General features: G+C 39.8%; 1 protein-coding gene across 6 annotated transcripts in view; it reads left to right on the plus strand.

The window, feature by feature from the left end:
- Prune2 (prune homolog 2 with BCH domain) overlaps nt 1-22,930 on the plus strand; it is a 260,170-nt gene that overhangs the window by 176,931 nt on the left and 60,309 nt on the right. The window lies entirely within an intron of this gene.

Genomic DNA, 22,930 nt, shown 5'->3' on the forward strand with positions numbered 1-22,930 from the left:
CACTGCCTATCTTATAGAAAAGGCATTTTCTGGTTTGATGTAAACACTGAACTTTCTGGTAGAGATAAGGAGACTCTAGAGCAGGCTCAAAATCTTTGTGTACAACATTAGCCCCCTAATTGGCTGAGAAACTGGCAAATGGATGCAGCCCTCCATCCATTCATTCACATGACTTCTGAGAATTGGCCTTGTGCCACATTTCCAGGTAGCCAAGGAGCGTACAGCAGGCAATGCATGTTCTTACCACCTTCAGTATTTTGGGTTCTGTTGAAACTGTTTTTCAACTTTTTATTTCTCTTCATTGGCCCTTATTACCACTCCTCCAGCCCCTGCTTCCATTGACAAAAAGGGAAAATAGTGAAAAGTAAATGAAGCAACGGGGGAAACCCTGTTTTCTCTTTAAAATGCAGTGGAGGAAAGATATCATTTTCCTGCTCAGTTTGGGAATATAAAGGACTACATGCACCACATGAGTCAAGGAATCTGGATCCCATCCTAGATCTACTGTTACCAGTTATGTATTTTAGGATTAAACCCAGGCTTACATTTCCTCGTCTGTGAAATTAGTGGGTTGGACTGGATGATCTCAAGCCTTCCCATAGTATTAAATTCTGTGAACTTAATTTGTGTGGAAACAGAGTGTATTCAAGGAAGCTCCAGCATTTGCAAATTACATTTCTTGATGAAAGAAAACAGAAAACAAAAAAGCATCGCAGGAGGATGTGGGGTTACTAAACGGCTGTATAGAATTGAAAGCTGTACCATATTCAAGTGCAGCTTCGTGAACTGACATTTTCGGTTGGCCTAATCTTTCTTTTCCTGTCAAGCTACTTCCTTCCAGAGAGACCCCAGATCCGTTATCAGAAAGAGGAGCAGATGGATCCCAGCAGCCCTGCTGGCATTGCTGTGGGTTGAGCTGAGAACTCAGGCAGCCACGAGTTGGCTGAGCTATTGTTTGGCTTCTTGTCTGCATTTTGCACATAGCCCTGCAATCCAACAGATGACAGTCCCTGTCCAATTGTGCCAGTAGCACATTTTCTTTCAGTGTAAAAGAAAAGATTCCTTTGCTCATCTCTTTCTGCTCAGCTCCTATCGTACTGAAACTTTCTCACAGTTCGAGGCTGGGGCGGATGTTCCCCTCAGCATTGCTATTAATTTTTGCATAACACTCTGTATCAGAAAGTTTCTCTCTGTGCTGATTTTGGGAAGAGACCAGTCGTTTAAAACAGCAGTCCTCTAGGACCAGTGACATCAATACTACCAGAGTGCTTGTAAGAAGTGCAATGATCTGCTCCGTCCCAGACCTCCCTCAGGAAGGGGCTGGGCACAGGCAACTCTGCTTCAGCCACGCCTCCCAGTGATTCAGGTACACACTTCAGTTTGAGAACCACTGCTCTAGATCAGACTCCTAGCCTAGATGTTTTCAGTTTGATTAAGGAACTAGACATAGGTGAAAAGGTCTATAATAGTCAAGATGGTATATAACTGATGTCATTTTAACTTTAAATAGCTCAAATTATGGGCATTTGCCATAGATCAGCTGCTAAGCACCCTCTGTGCATTATTTCATTTGACTATGGTAACTGTGTGGGGTAAAATTATATAAGGGAGTAACTGATAAGAGACTCCTGTTTAGGGCACCTGTATGGAGCAGGTACCAGGACAGTGTATCATCTATCAGGAGGGAGGGTGCTCAGGGCTTTCAATACTTTAAAGGCCCATGAGAACGTTTTACTTTCTTTTACAGTCAGAAGGAAAGAATAATTATATTCCTCTGTGTACTATATTTGTCTATTTACCAAAATAATTGCAAAATGAACTTTTAAAAAAAAACTATAATGAAGGAAGGGGCCTCTGAATCAGAAGGGCCCCTGGAAGTTACAGTGTGGCTGAGAGGTACAAGTAGAGATGGATGAAAGGAAGATCATAATTTGCAAAGGTGAAGAGGAGGTAAGCAGCCAGTCAAGTGAACTGGGAAGAGTAAGATGCAGGAACTCACGGCGACAGGAAGGCAAGTACAGAATGAGAGAGCCCTGCTTTCCCAAACAAAAACCTAGCCACACCTGACACAGCATCGGATCACAAGACAGAATATCTAAAATCAAGACCATCGAACCAAAGAAAGAGGGGAGGGGGGCTTCATAAATAGACGTAGGTTCCCAGTATGTGTGACATGGCACACCAGTTACAAATGCACTGCTTTCCTCTCTTCACCTGTCTCGCCCCCTCAGCTCCCAGACAGCTTTGAGCACCTGAGAAATCATGAGAAACATGTCTTTTGTTCTCATTCCACCTGCTCACTCTTATTAACAACATGTATTAGTAGGCTAGGAGATAGCCTCTGCCCTTGAAATTGTCAGTACTCTGTTCATGTTCCCTAGATTCAGCCTTCCCAGAGCCCTTTGCCAACATGTTGGTCGTCCTACAGCTATAGACTGGGCCATCAGTGGATTAAATACTAGTGCCCTGAGATAGTGATGAACATACCTGGTCTTTCCTATGTAGTCTCAGAGGACATCTGCAGAGTAAGCATTGATTAAAACGAAGGGGCAAAGCATGGTCAGAAGAATGATGCATAAAGAAAGGGACAATTGTGTCATGTATTATTCAGGGGTTTCCAGAGGAACAGAAACAATATAATATCTATATCTATATATCTCTCTCTATATCAATGCATACGTATAACAATAAGGGATATCTCTATGTCTATATATCAATGCATACATATAATGATAGGAGATATAGATACATAAAGGGAAGGGAGGGAGGGAGGGAGGGAGAGAGAGAGAGAGAGAGAGAGAGAGAATGGACTTATATGTTATAATACTGGCAAATCCAATCTCATGAGAGCAGGTCAGCAACCTAGAAACTCAGGGAAGAGTCAGTATTAAATGGCGTCCACAATCTGAGGGCAGCAGGCTGAAAACTCAGACAGTTTTGAGGAGAATTCTTTCTTCAGGAAACCTCAGACCTCTCTTGTATGGCCTTTAACTGATTGGATGAGGCCTGCCCCTGTTATGAAGCCTAATGTGCTTTACTCAAAATCTGCCAATTTCCATGGTAATACCTAATAAAAAGCACTTTTACATAGACATCTAGACTGGTCTTTGGTCTAATAACTGGGCACCAGAGCCTCACCAAGTTAATACATAACATGAACTGTCATAGTGGCTAGTCAAAAGCCCAAATGATATGCCCAGCAGGAAATAGCTGCATAGGGTGATGAAAGGAATAATTTCTAAGAGGGCTAGAAAAACTGATGATATTGCCTAATCTTGGAGATACATGCAGCAATTGGGGGGGGGCGGTGTGGAAGGAATGAAGGGGAGGGGATGAGAAGGGAGAGGGCCTTACATTAATGTCATTTGGACCTTTTTGTGTGTGGTGCTGAGGATGTACCCAGGTCCTTGGGGATGCTAGGCCAGGGCTCTCCCTCTGAGCCACATCCCCAGCCCATCTCCCATACCTTTGACATGGAGTATTTAGAAGTAAAACTGACCCTTATATTTGTGGAGATATATCTTGCTTCCTCACTCTGTGAGGCAAGGTATTTAGTGTTCTGCAAAATAAAAATGACTTTCAAACACAGCATATTTCATATTCCATAGACTCTGCTTCTATGCCGACCTCTATGTATTCTATCTTTTTTAAATTAGTAATTTTTAAACCTTTTTTCTTGTCTAATAAGACTATAGAAGAGAACTCATATTTTTTCCTGTGAGTGAGTGACCTTTTGGTTTTTTATGAGACCTTCAAAGTTGGACTTTTTCTGTCTATGACTTAACATTTGGAGAGTTAATACATTGGTTCTCTTATCACATGGATAAATAAATAATCTGTAGACTCTTTCTCTCCATGTTGGGTAATGGGAACTCTGTGAAGAATCTCATGGTCCCTTTCTGGGCCTTGCTGTGTGGTTAGGCTATGTCCCAGGTCTAAACATCTGCCCTCACTAACGGGTGAGTTGATTTTCCACAAATTCGGCTTTCTGTAATTTATTCACTGTTTCTTGGCTTTTTCCTGAACCAAACATGGAAAACCAAACTTGGCACTAACTCTGTGTTCATTTATGTTTGTAATTAGAGTTGATCATTTAGTGTGTTATAGTTGGTGAGTTGGTGGTGACAAGTCTCAAGTCCTTTAAATTTGCAATTCAGTTTCTTCCTTCTTCCCTCCCTCTTTTTTCTCCCTTTCTTTCTTTGAGGTTTCCTAACCCCTCATCTCTGCATATCTGGCCAACCCCACCCTGAGCAGACCTTCAACAATAAGAGCTAGCAAATTAACAATAATATTATCTTCTGGTTCACCAATTGTCATTTGAGATAGTTAGGTCAAGTTTAACTATCACTATGACTCAGTCTAGTGAAAAAAACTGTTTTTGTGAACAGCGAAGATAACAGGCATGGTGGTGCACCCATCTAGTCTGAGCTATTTGGGAGGCTGGGTGGGAGGATCACTGAGCTCACTGAGTTCAATATGAGCCTTGAATTGTCTCAAACAAATAAAAAGTGAGTTGCTAAATGCCATCCAGAAATTAGAAAGTGGTGAAGTTGAAACTTAAACCTGAGACTTCTCACTTCCATCCCAGAGCTTGTCAATGAAGCATGGCAGTTTCAAGTCATTCTTGAACATCTATGAATTCATTCCTGTTTCCCCCATTGTCTCATCAAAAGGCATACAAAGCTTCATAGTGAAAGTTCTCAGTGCAATTTCTTGAGAAAGTCTGAACCAGAACTTGCCTTTCAGACAATCTTGTGACCTACTGAGCTCTTCAGATATCTACCACAGCAAACTGGTGAGAGCTACCATCATGTTGGTAGCTGCTCCCTATTGGGAGTGTGCAGGACCAACCTGGGTGCCTGAAGGTCAAAGGGAAACAAGAAAATCAAAGCCTCTCTATGTTCATTTAATTTTTTCAAATATTCATAGATGCAGAATTTTGTGGTGAGGAATTTTACAATAGGCAGCCCTGAGTGCCAACCTAACCAGATACAGTTCAATCGACTGGCAGGAGGAACACCCACAGAGGAACCCATTTGTGTTGTGTTGGCTTCTCATTTTAGGAAAATTCAAGTTGTGTCTCTGCTTAAAAGCTTAAAATTTCACAATTAGTGGCAAAGCTTCCTTAAAAAACAAACAAAAAAAAAAAAAAACTTTCTCGAAAATTGATGATATTTGAGGAAGACAAGAAGTCATGACTTTCTTAAGTAGGATATATTATTACAATGTCAGGGACACAGGAGAAAACAGGTGACACATTCAAATTAGGAAAATTCAAGAGATATTTTTTTAAAAGGGAGGATTTATACAGATGGAGGTAAAGTGTGGGGACCCACAAGGAATAGCATAGTGGCCTAGGAATAGTGGAAGCAAGAGGGGAGGGATCCTAGATCCCAAAACAAGAATTTCAAGAATTTAGGGTAGAAATTAGGGTAGAACTGTCTTCAGTTCCAGGCAGTCCCACTGGGAGGGGCTGGGAGAGTACCTGTTCCTACCTCCCTCTCCTTCCTCCCTCTCATCTCCTACTCCCATCCTCATTGGACAAAATCAAGTGGCAGTCCCAAGGGTGGGGGAGGCTGGCAGAGAGCACGGTGGGGGAAGTAAGGGTGTGGAGCTGAGGAGGCAGATGTTATTCATCGCAGCCAGCAGAGGTGGAGTGTGGTAAAACCTCCGCTTCTGAACACTGCACTGAGATATTTATGTACAGGATTAGTTAACTGACCTCTGGTTGGAGGATCTGTCTCCAAGATTAATGTGAGTCCTTTTGGAACAAACGCTATCTAAAAGTCAGTCCAGAAATCCAAACTGCTGTTTCTCAACCTGAAACAATTTTGCTCCTCCCTCACCTCTGGGAATATTTGCCCAAATCTGGAGACATTTGTTGTCACAATTGGGGTGGGTGACACTCTTGTGGTGGGGACAGGCCAAGAATGCTGCTAGACATCCTGCAAGGGCACAAGATATTCCCCACAACAAAGGATTATTCAATCTCAGGTACCTTTAGTGCCAAAGCTAAGAAGCCCGCTCTCTTCCAACCACCTTACTTTCTTCCTACCACTTATTTTCCCTCCGAAATGATCTTCCATTTATTTAATTGATTTTTCATATCTTGCTCTACCTATGAAAATATAACCCCCAGAAAAGCAGAAGTTTGGTGTGTCTTGTTCATCATTGTACCCCTGGTGCTTAGAATAACACCTGTCAAATGTCAGGTACCCCACGGAAAAGAAATGCAGTTTGTCTGACATAATTTCCTTTTTTTTGAAAATGTCAGATATTTAATGCTCCTTTTCCCAAGGTAGTTGTGCTAGATTTAACTTGGGAACAACAGGCATCTTTCTCTTCAAAAGTTACAAAATACATCTTTTGAAATTTAAGAACATGGTTACCTATGGGGTTGTGGCTCAGTGGTAGAAAGCTTGCCTTGCATGCGTGAGGCACTGGGTTCTATCCTCAGGACCACATAAAAATAAATAAATAAGATAAAGATATTGTGTCCATCTACAACTGAAAAATATTTTTAAAAAGAACATGGTTACCTGTTTTTAGTGTTCCTATACTTCTCCTGTTTGTTATAATTTCTTCAGGATTCTTATAATCTTTTAGTTTTCCTATGGTGCTATTACTCATTTTATTCAACCTCTTGGAGAAAAATAGATGTTTTTATTTTTTTAAATTAGTCATGTGTTCCTTTACCATAACTATTATAATCTATTCAGTTCAAATGTCCTTTTCCTTATCAGGGAAAAAAATGGTTTTACTAAGTCATCTCTTATGCATAAACTCAAGCAGCAGTTGACAATATGTAACCTTCAAAGACCTTTATATCTTTATTTTTTAAACCTCAATTCATGAAATAATCATTTGAAAATACTAATTAAGCTCTCAGTGAATAACTAAAACCCCACTAGAGAATTTGACATCTACCATGCCTCTTTTGTCAATATAATCACCGGTGTGCTGCTTATTGCATTTAAGCAGTAATTCTTATTTAAAAACGTAATTGTAGGTGCCTCCGTATAAGAATAAAATAATACATTTTCTCAGTTGCTGACTCTGGTTTAGGATTATTTTGCCAGGTATAATCTGGAAGAATGTCCTATAAGACAACAGGAAGTATCATTGGTGATAGTGTCCCACTTGTCAAATTTAATGAAGTATTAATTTTAAAGGTAGCTGAGTTTGGCCTGATGTCAATAACTTAATCACTTTCCATATCAGCTGCTGACTTTAAAACAGATACTATTTAAAACAGAACACACTTAACTTTCTTTCTGTGGCCTTCCATTGCTACCTTTTCCACTTGGAGAAGGAAACCAGCATTGCATAATGGAGAGGTCTCCAACCAGGCACATGTCTGTAAACCAGCTACTTGGGAGGCTGAGGCAGGAGGATTGTAAGCTAGAGGTCAGACTGGGCAATTTAGTGAGACCCTGTTCCAAAACTTAATATAAAAAGTATAGGGCTGTAGCTCAGTGGTAGAGTGCCCCTGGGTTCACTCCCCAGTAAACTTGGGCTAAAAGTTATTATGTTCCTTTTTATTATGTAAAATTTCTTTATTATTTTATTTTCCTTAACAAGTCAGTGTATCTGGTGGCATTTTTAGAATTAATAATCATATTAGTAGCAAACTTCTTTTGCAAGATTTTCTCAACCCAGACTCTCTACATAGGTTGTGCTGTAAAGTATATTACTACTACTATTGGGTTTGGTGAATGAGCAGTCTGGGGCACTTTGCTCTTTAGTCAAAACTTGCTAATAATTGGTAGAAGTCTTATTCAACATGCTTAACCTCTGTCTTTGCTGTGTGGATCTTGGGCAAGCATCCTAAGTTTGTATTTTCAAATACAGGATGTGTGTGTGTGTGTGTGTGTGTGTGTGTGTGTGTGTGTGTGTGTGTGTGTTTAAGAGACTTCAGGGAAACTAAATCCCTTGCAACTTGTGCTTTGAGCCGGTTCACATACAATCTCCGTCAGGCACAAGAGTGACAGTTTTCCTGAGCTGACATAAAAATCAAGGGCGCATTTCTGACACCACCATCCAGGTGAGAGTATTTTATATCCCCCAGTATAACTTTGCCTAGCCCCAGCTAGCTCTGTTTGTGCTCCAGCCGCTTGCTGGTGGCTGGTGCACTGGGAGATCTGGGAGGCAGGTGATCATCCTTATTTAGATGTGCCGGGGATCATGTGACCAGAAAATGGAGGCGAATCTGTATTTCCAGTTAACTGCTCCAGACAGGAGATGCTGAAGAGCAGTAACCGCGCATCCTTCTTGCCCTGCCGCTAGCGAGCCTCCTTTCATCCTCAGAAGGTAGGTGGGTCGGGGTGTGGCTTTAGAAGATCGGGTGCGTGAAGGCAGGTTGCCTGGGGAATGTGGTTTTCAAAGCCTCTTCTACGCTGCTGGGAAGTTGGAGGGGGAGAAAGGAGCGGAGGCCAAATTCTGCCCAGCCCCTCACGACTGACAGCTGGCTGCTGCATTTCCTTCTGCATCAGCTCATGGGCGACAAGCTTGTAGTCTTTATGCTCACCTGCCCCTTTCCTGTCCCTCAGGTAATCAGCGATTACCTATAATTGCATAGCTAGAATCCTTTTTTTTTTTATTCCTTTATTTCTGTGTTGAAAATGGTGATAGGAAATCAAAAGCAGTGACAATTTTGAAACTGTTTAGGACTATTTGCTGTTGGGTATGATAATGTCTATTTGGTTTACTTCACAATCATAACAGTCCTGGTAGAGTGGCATTTTTTAAAATGTTATTTCTAAAAGTTGCTGACCCTCATAACACCCACTTCTCTATTTTTCTAATGAATCTTGTAACCTTTAAAACTCACCTTAGTTCTGAGCTGCAGAAATAGGTAGTCCAAAAAAAAAAAAAAAAAAAAAAGAGCGTTTGCTCTTCTCTTTTTAAAATCAAGAGACAGAAAGAATACTTATCAAATATCAAAATTTAACTGAGAAACTAAGTTATGTGAGGACCTAAAAAAAAAAAAAAATTACCATCTGGCCAGTTTCAACCAAGAATCACATAAGTTGTATATTCCTGTGTAGGAACTAGAAAACAAAACCTGATCCTCCCCTGGCAGAAGTGATTTAAAGTGTAATTCTGCCTGAGATCAGAGGCCTTGCCATGTTGATTTAGGCATATAGACACCATTTCCAGAAACTGCCCCCTTCTTTGACATGGTTTAAATCATAGGTAAACCGCTCTAAGAGTACGACTTCTGGGACCCAAGCCCCTCCTTTGGAGAAATATGGGAACAGCCTCCAAATCATTCATTTCAAAATTTTCATTTGATCAAAGTTTTTTTAAAAATATGTGATCAATAACATAAACAGAATGTAAAACCTGTGATAACTATTTAAAATGGTAATAAAAAAAATGGCCCATGGAATTTTTCTTAATTGAAAAGACTCCTTATCCAGGAAGGGAAAAATACCTGCTTTTATAGAAATGTTTCTTTTGGTGAATTAGACACTTTCAGAATCATGAAGGCTCTGAACTTTAAAATGGCTTGGACCTGGCTCTGCTACTCAAGAATAAAGAACAGCAGGAGCTGTTGTCTTTTGCAGTGAGCAGCACCAAAAACATCCTGTTGAGATTAAGCTTTGTAATGCAAAGTTACCCTTTATGTCCTAAATAAGGTCTGCGGCCCCATAGGTAGTTAAGAATAATGAGCCAGATCTCTTTCTTATTAACAAAGAGTCAAATTAACACCCCCCCCCCCAATGGTTAGACCTCTCTTTGGTGCATTCTTGTGAATTTTCATTTCCAGTTCTTTCTCCAATGGCTTTGTACTCCTGAAAAGATTCTTCTCTTCAATAAGAGGTACTGGAAGTTCTGGCCAGAGTTACATTTATATTTGGGCTGGTTTCATCAATTCCTACTAATTACAGTTAATAATATATTTGGGGGAAAGAAAAAGAGGTGAGAGGGCAGAGTCAAAAGTAACAAAAGACTAATTCTGCTCCCTGGCATCCTGTCTGCAATGGAATTGACAAAGAACATTTTGGTGTGTCTCATTCTGGATTCTATTAATAGCAGATAGGGAGGGAGAGAAAATCCTAGGAGTGATATTGGCAAATTATGTTGTGTACATGTATGGATATGTAACAAGAAATCTCATCATATGTACAACTATAATGTACCAATAAAAATGAAATAATAATAATAACAACAACAACAACAACAGCAACATGAACTGTGGGGTAGTAGTGGATGGATGCATATAAGGGGCACAGGAGAAGAGATAGGAGGTGGCATTCAATGTCAAGGCACCATTATCATTTGAAGGCCACAGCCAGAGTTGGTATAATTTATTCTAGTAGCAAGCTGTTTATCTGGTATTTTGATAATTGCTCCATTTTTATTTATTTATCTATTTATCTATCTATTTATTTTTGTGGTACCAAGGACCAAACCTGGAGTCTCATGCATGCACTTTACCACTGAGGCACACCCCCAGGCCCACTGTATGGTTTCTGAGTCCTAAGACAACTGCTAAAGTAATATAAGCTGAAATAAATCTTGAAATTCATTTGGGCTTACTTTTTGAGTTTATAGGTAGAAAGAAAAAGAGGAAAGAAAGAAAAATAAAGATAGAAAGCAAATGACCTGGTATAAGAATGGGGGGAAAAAAACACAAAACCCTGATTTAGTATGAATGAGTGATTGGCCTAAGATCATTCAGTCAGTGGCTGGGCTAGGCTCACAACCTGAGGGTCCTAACTCTCCATCTTGGGCTACTTCCTTTTAACCCAGGACCTCTGGGAAGCTCTTAGCAGAATCTAGCCTATGCAATTTAAATTCCACAGAGCTTTAAAAATAAAAATCTATCCTACTTTCAGAATAAGGTTGCATTTCCTAATTCCTTTACAATCATTATAATTACATAAATTTAGGGAAAATGAAACTGAACACTCTCAGAATTTGTACATTTATTTTGAACAGGATGCTGTCCCTAAGGACTGACTACATGTGATCCAAAGTTAATTAAGATGCAACCTCTTATCTCACCCCATGGGGAGGAGGAAGTAAAACAAACGGCATGCAAAGGACAGAGTGAAATCAGCTCCTTACAGGGTGTAACCAATGGGCTTTGGGTGCCTTAAGGTGAGAGTGTTGCTCTATTTCCTTTGTCATAGAGGAGCAAGTGTAAGATTCATGAATGAGGCAGATTCAGGAGGTTGGGGGAAGACAGAATTTGATAGATAAACCATGCTACGGAGTCAGGAGGGCCATCCATTGGATTTGGGAGATGAAGAGAATTTGATTTTGAGTGAAGGGTAGAGCAATTGGGAAGGTAAGCATGGATTGAACTAGATGGTTGAGAGGCCCGCGAATCAGACAAAAAATTTGTATTCATTGTATCATGTTGGCTGTGGGAAGCCAGTGTTTTTTGAGCTAGGTGTTGTGATTGGCAGTGGGTTGGCAATGGTGTGGGAGAAATGGAAGACAAAATGGTAGGTGGTAGTCCCTCCTGAAACATAATCCAGGCTGGAATAGTGCTTGAAATGGAAACAAGGGAGGCAATTCCAGAAATGCAGACATGGAAGAAAACTATAGTCCTTGAAATTGAGGAAGATGAGAACACACTAGGGAAGTGCCTGGAGAAGAATTGGGAAGCTTGATGATTGGTCATAATTTCATTCAGCATGGTTAAGAATTTGTAACCTTGGAGTTACTTGATTTAATTTAATATAAGTCAAGTGAAAAAAAAAAGCATAAAATCCTTGGCAGTGGCACTGGCTGAAAGTAAAATTCCACATCTGAATTTTAGCCTTAGGCCATGGACTCTGATCTTTGTGACTACCCTTTCCCCAAGAGCTCAGGTTTGCAAACCTTTGTATTTACTTTGGTATAACTATTGGGTTGGGGTATGAAGAGGATGGTGACGTTTTCCTCTGGTTGTCCTCTTCCCTCCTGGATAATGGCTGTGTGAATGAATGACTACCATTTAACAGAGAGGATGGAGAACATTCAGCTTGAGGGCAGGGATCAGGCCAAATGCTGCCCATGATAAGCTCTAAAGAAATTCTGGCTCATAGGTTGTGAAAACAGAATGAGTCTTGGTAGTGAGCATTTGGGCTGGGGAGAAAGGGAAAGCCCAGATGTTATCCATCCTTATTACCTTCCCCACTTTCCAACAAGGCCAAGTACCACCTCTCCAGCATGATCCATTCTGCCCACAGCTGGAGGAACTACTCCTGTCTCAAATTCCTTGTTACCTCTTGTGGCATTTAGCCTCCTCCTTTTCTCATTTTGTGTGAACTTGTGTTGTGTCTGTTTCTCCTTTACTCTCCTAAATTTTAGGTTTTCTGAGAACACAACGCATCTCTGATCCACTCTCTTTGTAAAACACCCTTCTGAAAATTAGTTTAACACTTTTCATGTGATTCTGGCACTCAAACACTTCTTGAACTCTTACTTGAACAAACAGTCTGAGAAACAAACAGCATCAGAGAAGCTGCAGTTAAGAAGTCCTAGCAGATAATCACAATGGTTAAGGTATAGTTTTGCCTGGAGACAGAACTTTTTCAAAATCTTTTTCCAACTCAGGAATTAAGAACAAAACATGTACTTTCCATACTGCCATGAGAAGCAGAATTTGAGTGCTGTCTAGAACCAATATGGAATACCTATTCTAAAGCCACCATGGCCCATGAAGCAAGAGAATTATCAAAGAAACAAAAATATCACCACTTAGCATTACATTTTTCTACACCCAACTTCCAGAAATATCCAGGAAAGGTGAAAATTGGAAATTCTTGAAATAGCTCTACCTAAAATAAAACAAGAGTGAAATCACTGTAATGTGATCTCAAGAGATCAGCTGAGCAGGAGATAAGTGAGGAGAACAGGAGAGATGAAGGTTATTGATCCAGAGAAAGATCAGTATAGGTAAAGGTGAGCTGAGGATGTAGCTCAATGGTAGAGTACTTGTCTAGCACAAGACCCTAGTTTCAATCCCCAACACCACACACACACACACACACACACACACACACACACACACACATACACACAGAGACACACGAGGGATAGAGAGAGAGAGAGAGAGAGAGAGAGAGAATGCACACACACAAACTTGGGATGGAGTCAAGCCCCATCCTTGGGCAACCCATGAAGAAGATTCTTTTTTGTGTATTAAACTAAGTTCAGGGATGATCAAAATTCATCTCTTTAGTATAAAGGCAGAAACTGCATTTCCTATGATGAGTTAGTCACCAATTTTTCATGTATTTGCCAGTCTTTTAGTTCAAGCTTATTTCTCACTGGCTTGATGGATGGTCTCAGGCTTTGGAGTTTATTTCTCAGTACCAACTTTTATCCACCAGGAGGGAACTGGTAACCAGAGCATGTGAGTGATGTATGAGACCGAGTAATGGAATCCCATATAATGCTAAAATTCTGTGAACAGCAATTATTTAAAAGCATAAGCACATTTCCCCCTAAACAGCTATCTCCATTTACACAATGAAGACAAGCCTATGACTGAGAAATGGTTAAAGGATCAGTTGTCTTTGTGAGGTTGACATAGCTGTGCGATTTACTGAATCTATCCCTCAGGAGAGTATGAAATTAATCAAGTCTTGTAAATTAGCTTCCTAGAATGTGATTATACTATGCAGTGGGGTACGTGTAAGTCTGGGTTTCTGTCCCCAGAGACCTAACTTGGGTTCTCTCCCTCTGGATCTGTCAGGCAGCAGTAGAGGGCTTTCTGGTAGAGGAGATAAACTGAAGGACTGGTGTGCTCCTTCCAGAATAAAGATTCTCCTCCATGAAACTGGGTGTGCTGGTGAAGATCAGACACTATTAACACAGCCTGGATGGCTGTAGAAATTTATTTTCTCTCAGTTCTGGAGGCTGGAAGTCTGAGACTAAGGGTTAGCAGGATTGGTTTTGTCTGAGGTCTCTCTCCTTGGCTTGCATATGGCTGCCTTCTCCCTGTGTATCCTCGTGGTCTTCCTTCTGTGTTTGTGTCCACATGTCCTCTTTAAAAGGACATCATTCATTTTTAGATTAGGACCCACTCCATTTTAACTTAATTACCTCTGTAAAAATGCTATCTGCAAATACACTCACATTTTGAGGTGCTGTGAGTTTAGGACTTCAACATATGAATATCAAGGAACACAATTCAGCCCATAGCAGATACCTGAAGAATGTGACAGTGGGTGTGCTGCAAATGTCTCACAGTTCTGTGATTGGTGGCAGGCTTGTTATTCTTAAACTGGTCTGAAAGGCTAAGAGGAGCCTCCATGCAGAAGGAAGAGTTTGGGAGGGGAGGTACAAAGGAACTTTTTCTTTTCAGAGTTGCATTGGGGATCTAAGGGAGTCCACAGTCTTCAAAGCGTGATCTGGAATTTTCCCATTGTCACTTGGTAGCTAACTTATATCTGTTAGAGCCCAGCTATTGGGAAGGTGGAGGAAATGAGAAGCAGAGGCAGAAAGGAGATTAGGGGTCCTGGAGTTATGTATGCAGCCAATTCCTACTCCTCTTGCCCTCTCCTTTTCACCTATCTCTGAGCAAACCATACTGGAAAGCAAATCATCAGGGTAGACAAACCCAAGTAGCTTTTCAAACAGGGGCAGAAATACAGGGTAGAATGATGGATACCAGAAACTGGAGGAGCTGGGGAAGAAAGAAATGGAGATCTGTTGGCCAAAAGGTGCAAAGTTTCAGTTAGACAAGAGGAAAAAGCTTCAGTGATCCATTGTACAGAATGCTATTGAAAATCAATAATAATGCACTATGTATTCCAAATACTAAAAAAGTAGATTTTAAATGTTTTGACCATAAAAATAATTAGACGATGAACTTATTAATTAGGTTTGATTTAATCATTCCACAGTGTCATTATATCTCGAGATATCAATTCATCCAATAAACATATGAGGGCCATCTAACTTCAAGGATCACTCTCCTGGTACTTCATATGAGAGCTAACTCTGTATTTATAAATAAGAATAGTCCACATGCAAGCTCCATAGAGCAATGTCCTTGTTTGATCATCTCTACATTCACAAAACCCTTAAGGCTCCCAGTCCATGGTAGACAACCAACAAATATTTGTTGAATGAATAGAAAGAGAAAAAATATCCATGGACATACATATTTTTCCCAAGCTTTTTTTTTTTTGGTCAGTCCGGCCTCTATGGGTGGCTGATAACAAAAACCCAACTTACCTCTTTTAAGGTAATAAAAACATTAATCATCTCATATTAAGAATTCAGGAAATAACCTGGTTGTAGGTAGAGATAGATAAAGAAGTTCAAATTATTCATTTTTTTCCCCTCTATCTACTGTCTCTCTTCTATGTTGGGTTCTTTTATCCATAAGGCCCTCAGTTTATGTTCCCTTCAGCTGACAATCTCCACAGACAGGAATTCTTTTCCCCAGAGGTTCCAACAAAATCTGGGTTCAGTCTCATTGGAACAACTCAGATCACATGCTTATCCTAGAACCAATCACTGTGGCAGGGGCAGAGACTATACTGATTGGTCAAGCCTGTTCACGTAGCCATCTCTGAAGCCAGAGGGAGATAGTCTCAAGTCCCAAACCTTTGTGTACCCCAGTGAGATGGAGAGATGATTCTCCAAAGGGAATCAGAGGTGCTATTATCAAAACAGGAAAGAGTCTGGGCAGGATGACACTGGAAACACTCTTACATCACATATAGTAGTCCATCATTAACCATGGTTTTGCTTTCTGTAGTTTCAGTGGTCAGAAATGGTTCAAAAATGTTAACTGGAAACTTCTAGAAATAAATGACTCTTGAGTTTTAAATAAGTTTTATTACAGTATGTTATTATAGTTATTCTATTTTACTACTCATTGTTGTTAATCTTTTACTGTGCCTAGTTTATAAATTAAATTTTATCATAGGAATGCATGTATAGGAAAAAGCAGTAAATAGTTTAATTCTGTCTGTGGCTTCATGTGGGAATGGGGAGATGTCCTTCTTCAACCTGCTGAATTGCTGGGATTACAGGTGTATACCACTGCATCTGGCTGTTACTGGTTTATTTCATTTAGCATAATGTCTTCAAGGTTCTTCCATGTTGTGGTCTGTTCTCCTTCCTTTTTAAGGCCAAATGATATTCCATTGAATTTATACGCCACATTTTCTTTATTCATTCATTTATCCATAGACACTTGGGTTCCTCTCACCTATTGACTATTACAACTGAACCTGCTATGAATATAGGGGTGAAAATATATCTCCAATGTCCTACTATGAAGTCTTGTTTTGGATCTGTAACCACAAGTGGATTGCTAGATCATATGGTAATCTATTTTTAAATTTTTTTGAGGGACTATTACACTGTTTTTCATAATGGCACATCAATTTGCATCACCACCAATAGTGGGTAGAGGTTCCATTTCTCCATGTTCTCACCAATACTTGTTCTTTTCTTTTTAAAAAATATTTATTTTGGGGCTGGGGAGATAGCTCAGTTCGTAGAGAACTTGCCTCACATGCACAAGGCCCTGGGTTCAAATCCCAGCACCAAAAAAAAAAAAAAAAAATTATTTTTTAGTTCTAATTGGACACAATACCTTTATTTATTTATTTTTATGTGGTGCTGAGGGTCGAACCCAGGGCCTCGCACTTGCTAGGCGAGCGCTCTACCGCTGAGCCACAAACCCAGCCCTTCTTTTCTTTTGATATCAGTCTTTTTAATGACTGTGAAGTGCTATCGCATTGTAGTTTTGATTTGCATTTCCCTAATGATTACTGATGTTGGGCATCTTTTTATATGTCTATTGACAAGTTTTATATCATCTTTAGAGAAATATCTATTCAAATCCTTGCTCAATGTTTTACCCCCTCTAATAGGTTGTCCTTTACTCTTGGTTATATACTTTGATACACAAAAGATTTTAAATTTTATGTAGTGATACCAATTACCCATTTTTACTTTGTCCTATGCTTTTGGTATCATATCCAAGAAATTATTGTTAAATCCAATGTCAAATTATTGTAAATCCAAAGCTTTTCTCCTGTGTATTCTTCTAGAAGTTTATAGTTTTAGATCTTATGTTTTGGGTCCTTTATCCATTTTTAGCTAATTTTTTATCATTAAGGTGAGGGTTCAACTTCATTCTTTTAGTATGTGAATATCCAGTTTTTCAACCATTTATTGAAAAGATTGCTGTTTCCTCATTGAATAAGCTTGGCACCCTTGCTGAAGATCATTAATGCATATATTTATTTCTGATCTTGCGGTTTTATTCTAATGGGCACTACATCTCTTTATGCCAGAGCCACACTGTTCTGTTTATGGCTGCTTTGACATCATTGTTGAAAACAGGAAGTGTGAGACCTCCAACTTTTTTCCTTTTCAAGATTGTTTTGGCTATTTGTGGTCTCTTAAAATTCCATATGCATTTCAGAATGGATTTTTCTGGTTTTTTTTTTTTTCCAAAAAAATGTCATTGGGATCCAGGGTACTTGCTTCTGAAAATTAGTTTTCTATTCTAATTTTTAGCAAACTTATTGTAGTGACAGCAGCACTATTTAATCCTTATGTACATCAGTGATTATGTGCCAGGCAATATTCTCTATGCTTACCTAAATCAACTCATGAAATCCTATAACAACTCTAAAAGTACACAGTGATTCTTTCCCCAATTTACAGATGAGGAAACTGAGGTATATACAAATTCTGCAACTTGCTTTAAGTCACATATTTACAAAGATCAGAGCCAAGGTAGAAGTTCAGGCTTGATCCCTGTTCTGCAGTCTGTGTTTCAAGTGCCTTGAGGATTTAACTATTATCCTATACACTTTCTGAAAGAAATAAAACACTACATACTTAATCAGGCTACATATGCTAGGGTCCAGTTAGACACTGTACAAAATATCAGAAAGGGCCACACATCTCAGTGGGTAATATCTCAGAGACATGCTTCCCAATTTTTTTCTACAATAACATTATTACTAAAAAGAACAAAGTAATAACAAAACAAACAAACAAAAAAGATTTCTTGATCAAAAAGAAGCAAACAAAATCAAACAGATTTGTTTTCTATAGGGCATCTCAGGGTCCCTAACAGAGTTGTGTGCATTATGAAAATCCCAAAGGAGGATGTTATGTATGATATTCCTCACACTTATATGGCACAAACCCTTTTGGCATAGACATGTGGAACTGGGCACACACTTTGGGAAGTAATGATTTAAATATATGACCATACTCTCCTTCTGTGTCTCACCCCAGGAAGGTGTGAACCCTTCCCCTGTATATATGTGTGTGTTCCTTGGTATTCCCCTGTCAGTCTCAGACCTGAGATCAGGGGTGGCTTCCAGGGATCTGTCCCTATCTTGCCCAGGCTGGCATCCTGGCCTTCCCCAGGAAAGTCACTGGGATCTGAGAGGTGACTCAGTTTTCAACCACAAGACAGTGACTATGTGGAAGTGAAAAGATAAAGGAAGTTAATGCCAGAAGGAAGCAAAAAACAAATGACCCATCAGGAAGGAAATCTAGAAAATAACAAGGGGATGCTGTTACCATAAAGAAGCACACTGGTTCATGTATTTAGCACATGTTCCCTGAATGCAGGTTGCAGGACAGTGCTCTCAGACCCTGTAGGGACTGTGGGGATCCCATGATGCCATCAGCCTGCAGGAGCCAGATAGTCTGCTCATCCAGATGGAGGGGTTCAGTTCTTGGCTCATCTGCCTTCCTCACCTGTGAAACGGGGAGAGAAGGGAATGCCTCAAAGGGATCCCATCAAAAAACCATGTTGGGCTGGGGTTCAGCTCAGTGGCAGATCATACTTAAGCATGTCCAAGGCCCAGGGTTCAAGTCCTAGTACTGGAGGAACAAAAGGTGATTTTAAAAGCTTAAAGAGATGTGGAGTTAGAGAGATACTATGTGGAATCAAAGATCCCCTCCCCCTACACACACACTATAAAGATAAGAACATAAAGTAATAAAATTTTCATAAACAAAAAAAGAAGAAAAATTGTAAAACTGAAATAAATGCAGCAAGTCTAACAAAATAGGCAAAGCAACAGTACAAGAATCCAGAGGGGAAAGAATAAGCGAATGTAGAAGAGAAGCTCTTGAAAGATAGAAAGCAGGTGTTGAAACACAGACTGCAGAACAGGGATCAAATTAGATCCATTTAAAACAACTACTGTAAAAGATGAATCCTCAAGGTTATATGCAACAACTGCCATATTTGTTTTAAAAGCCCCACTGCTCGCTCAGAGTAGACACTAGAAAATACTTGTGAAGATGAAAAAATATGATAGACATGGCCAGAGCGGGCAGCAGCACCTGCATCAGGCTACTCTGAGCCTGGGCTTGCCCGGCTTTCCTCCATGATGCTGACGTTTCAGTCCCTGGGCTTTGCTCATCCTCCTGCTTCTGATACTTCATTCATTTTGAAAAGCAACCAGAGCCCTGAGAATATGTCAGGGGATGTGACAGCCTGATATTGCTACTGATGAACAACTGAAATGAAAACTTCCTAAGCATTCCTTTTATTCTAAAATTAATTCAAATTTGCTCAAGTGGAGATTTCTGGAAACTCTTATAGAATCTTATTATTTTTAAATTGTTTTTTTTTAATTTTCAAATGTTGCCACATGCTTATGTTTTAAAAATCGAAACAACACCGAAGAGGAAATAAATGAAACTAAAAATACCTCCTCCTCTATGTTTATACAGTATATTCTGTTCTTTTTAGATATTGTCTATATTTAAATAGGTATATGTGTATATTATTTTATGAAAATAGTATCATTTGAAACATAGCACCTTGTTACTTAATATTTTTATTAAACATATCTTAAATATTACATGTCAATACATTTAGAAATTATTTTTCATTTAAATACTAGTGGATATCATGCTATATTTAGTCACTCTCCTATTGATGTGCATTGAGAGTCTCTTTTCCTTTTATAAACAAAAACAAATGAACAAACAAAAAAGTCACAATTCTTTCAATCCCAGCACAGAAAAAAACAAAATTCATTTTTTTTAAATCTAATCAATTTTATTCACACAACCCATAAAAAGCAATTTACATTTTTACATAAAATTTTTGACATAGAGCAATATAATGTTGAGTAGTATATCTGATTAGAAATACAATACAGTAAATATGTGTGAAAATTAATAGCATACTTTAGTGATTACCATTTATTCTATACTCTACATTTTTACGTCGATATCTGTATTTTGAGTGGAAAATTTTCTTTAGTTACTGAACGAACAACTAGGGTCGAAGGTTGCACTAGTCAGGATTAGTTAGAGGAACAGAATCAATAGGAAGTATAATCATAAAAAGGGGATTTAGTGGTTGGCTTACACAACCAGAAGCTGGAGAGTCCACAATGGCCATCTGCAGGCTGGAGAGCTGGAGGAACCAGTAGCTGTGTAGTCCAAGAGGCTGAAGCCCCAGAAAAAGAGGAATCAACAGGTATCCTAGGCTTCTGTAGAATCATTGGCAGGGTTGGCTTTAAAAGAGTGAAGTAGTGAGAGTCCAATATCCTCAGACCATAGTTCAAGACTCCTGTTCAAGAAAAATCTAACTTGCATCTGCTGCTACTTCTTTGTTTTTCCAACTTTTATTCCATCCAAGCCATCATCCTATTGGATGGTGCTATCCATGCTTGAGGAGGGTCTCCATTTCAGTTGGCTATCTCAAATGCCAATCATTCCTAGACACACCCTCTTAATCCAATCAAGTTGACTATTCAAAATAACCATTACAAAGGTCCAGGACAAAAAGGCGTGAAGTATTTTTCCCCAAAGAGAAAGATGGTAAGAAGTTCTTGACCATTGGACTAGATGCTCCCCTCAAGACTTCTTAAAAGGTGACTCAACCATTAACCCAGTCTGTATGAGCAGAAGACTAGGAAGGAGGAGAGGGAGGGGTTATCAGGAAGCATTTCCTGGCTAAGAGTACTGGGGTGCATCCCTTTTTGCCCCTCCAAACCCAAGTGAGGGATGCTCAAAAGAGTCGTGGGTAAAGACTTGTAATACTTCTACAAGGGAAGCTGGCATCTCATTCCCTACCTGGGGGCACTTAGCAGATTTGTGGGTCTGCCCTCTTCCTGTCTGAGCAAATGAAAAGAACATCAGAGAGAGGGTGCCAAGGGTGGCTTTACACTATCACTCTTTGGAAAGACAGGGTAGTATTATGGGTGTACTGTGGGTTCCAAAATGCCAGAGACAGTAATAGACTTGGGCCATTTTGCAGTACCCCACCTGGGACGGGTAGGATTGTATGTCCCCAGACTCATTTGTTAAAGTCCAGTCCAGCAGAGGGGTAGAGATTGCTCTTCCACTTGTAATGGGGTTATGTCCAGATGGACCCATTGCAATTTGAAAACATCATAAATGGAAAATATATTTAATCTACCTAACCTACCAAACACCATTGGTTAGCAGAATATCACACTGTAGAGTCTTGGTGGTTTCCCATCAGACTGGGAGCGGATTCCCAATGCTGCCCCTCAGCATCAACAGTATTATATTGCCAACCCAGGAAGAGATCAAAACTCAAAATTTGAAATATGGTTCTACTGAATGTGTATTGCTTTTGTATTATTATAAAGTAAAAAAAAATTACTAAATTGTACCATCATTAACTGGGAATGTCAGTTTTGAAGATAAGATCTTTATAAATTGGCAATTAATTTAAAACAAGGTCATTAAGGTGGGCCTTAAATCCATAAGACTGATGTCCTTGTAAGAAGCTGCGAGGACACAAGCCCAGACTATGTGAAGATAGAAGGGGAAGGCAGCTATCGATAAGCCACAGAGAACAAAAGAATCCTGCTGAAACCCTGATTTTTAACTTATTGCCTCCAGAATTGTGAGAAAATAAGTTTCTCTTGATGAAACCACCAACTCTGTAGTCATATTTTGCTCTGATGGCCAGAGTTTGCAAAGGCTTCAGTCAGAGGCAGGGCCAGGAACTGGGAACAAGGGAAGGATGTGGAGTCAGGGCAGATCTTCTCTCTCAAGTCAGTGCAGAGGCCCCATGCACTTGAGGAGTAGCACAGAGGATGGAGGCTCTCTGGACTGGCCCTGAGAGAGGAGCCCAGGCTCTCTGCATTCTCCCCATCATCCCAGCACGCCCTTCTCTGTAATCTAAAATGCTGGAGTAAGAATGGGGCGTGGAAGAGCCCTGCCTGTTCCAGTTCTCTGAAGCATCACCGGCCAGCACAGCTAAGAGGAGAGCAAAGGAGATAATGTTTTAAGATGAGAAATTTGCAGTTTTACACTGGATTGGATTTTAATAACTGAAAATTACAAGAAAACTTAACACAGGGAAGGGAGATTCAACATAGAACTGTTGAGAGTAGCAGCAGTTACAAAAATATTTAATATTTCATGTTTGTATCACAGTCAAATTCAGTCTGCTCAAAACCCCCACAGTTTTGCAGGATTTTCTATAGTAATTGTCTTTTTACATATATCCTCATACATATCTGAGTGTTCTACTCCATGTATTCTTAGAACAGCTGGCTAAAAGCTATCACATTTAAACTCCTGTTAAATAACAACTAAAAACTACACCTGAATTTATACTTTTTATATGCACACAAACACACTTGGGGGTGCCACTTGCACCAGCATTAAAGCTTCACAATTTGACAAATATGTCCAACTTTGAGAAAATGAAATGTTACTCAGGTGGTACTCTAGAACAGCATTTGGCAAACTATGGCCATTCCCATGTCAAGTCCAGTCTACCACCTATTTTTGTACATGGTAGTTTTTGTGGGAAGGGAGTTGCTGGGGATTGAGCCCAGGGCCTTGCACTTGGTAAGAATGCGCTCTAACTCTGAGCTACATCCCCAGCCTCTGCGCATAAAGTCTAGTTGGCACACATCCATACCCATTAATTTACATTTTGTCTGTAGCTGCTTTTGTGCTACTGTGGCACAGCTGAGTAGTG

The sequence above is a fragment of the Urocitellus parryii genome, chromosome 4 (genome assembly GCF_045843805.1).
Source record: "Urocitellus parryii isolate mUroPar1 chromosome 4, mUroPar1.hap1, whole genome shotgun sequence".
In the NCBI taxonomy this organism is placed as follows: Eukaryota; Metazoa; Chordata; class Mammalia; order Rodentia; family Sciuridae; genus Urocitellus; species Urocitellus parryii.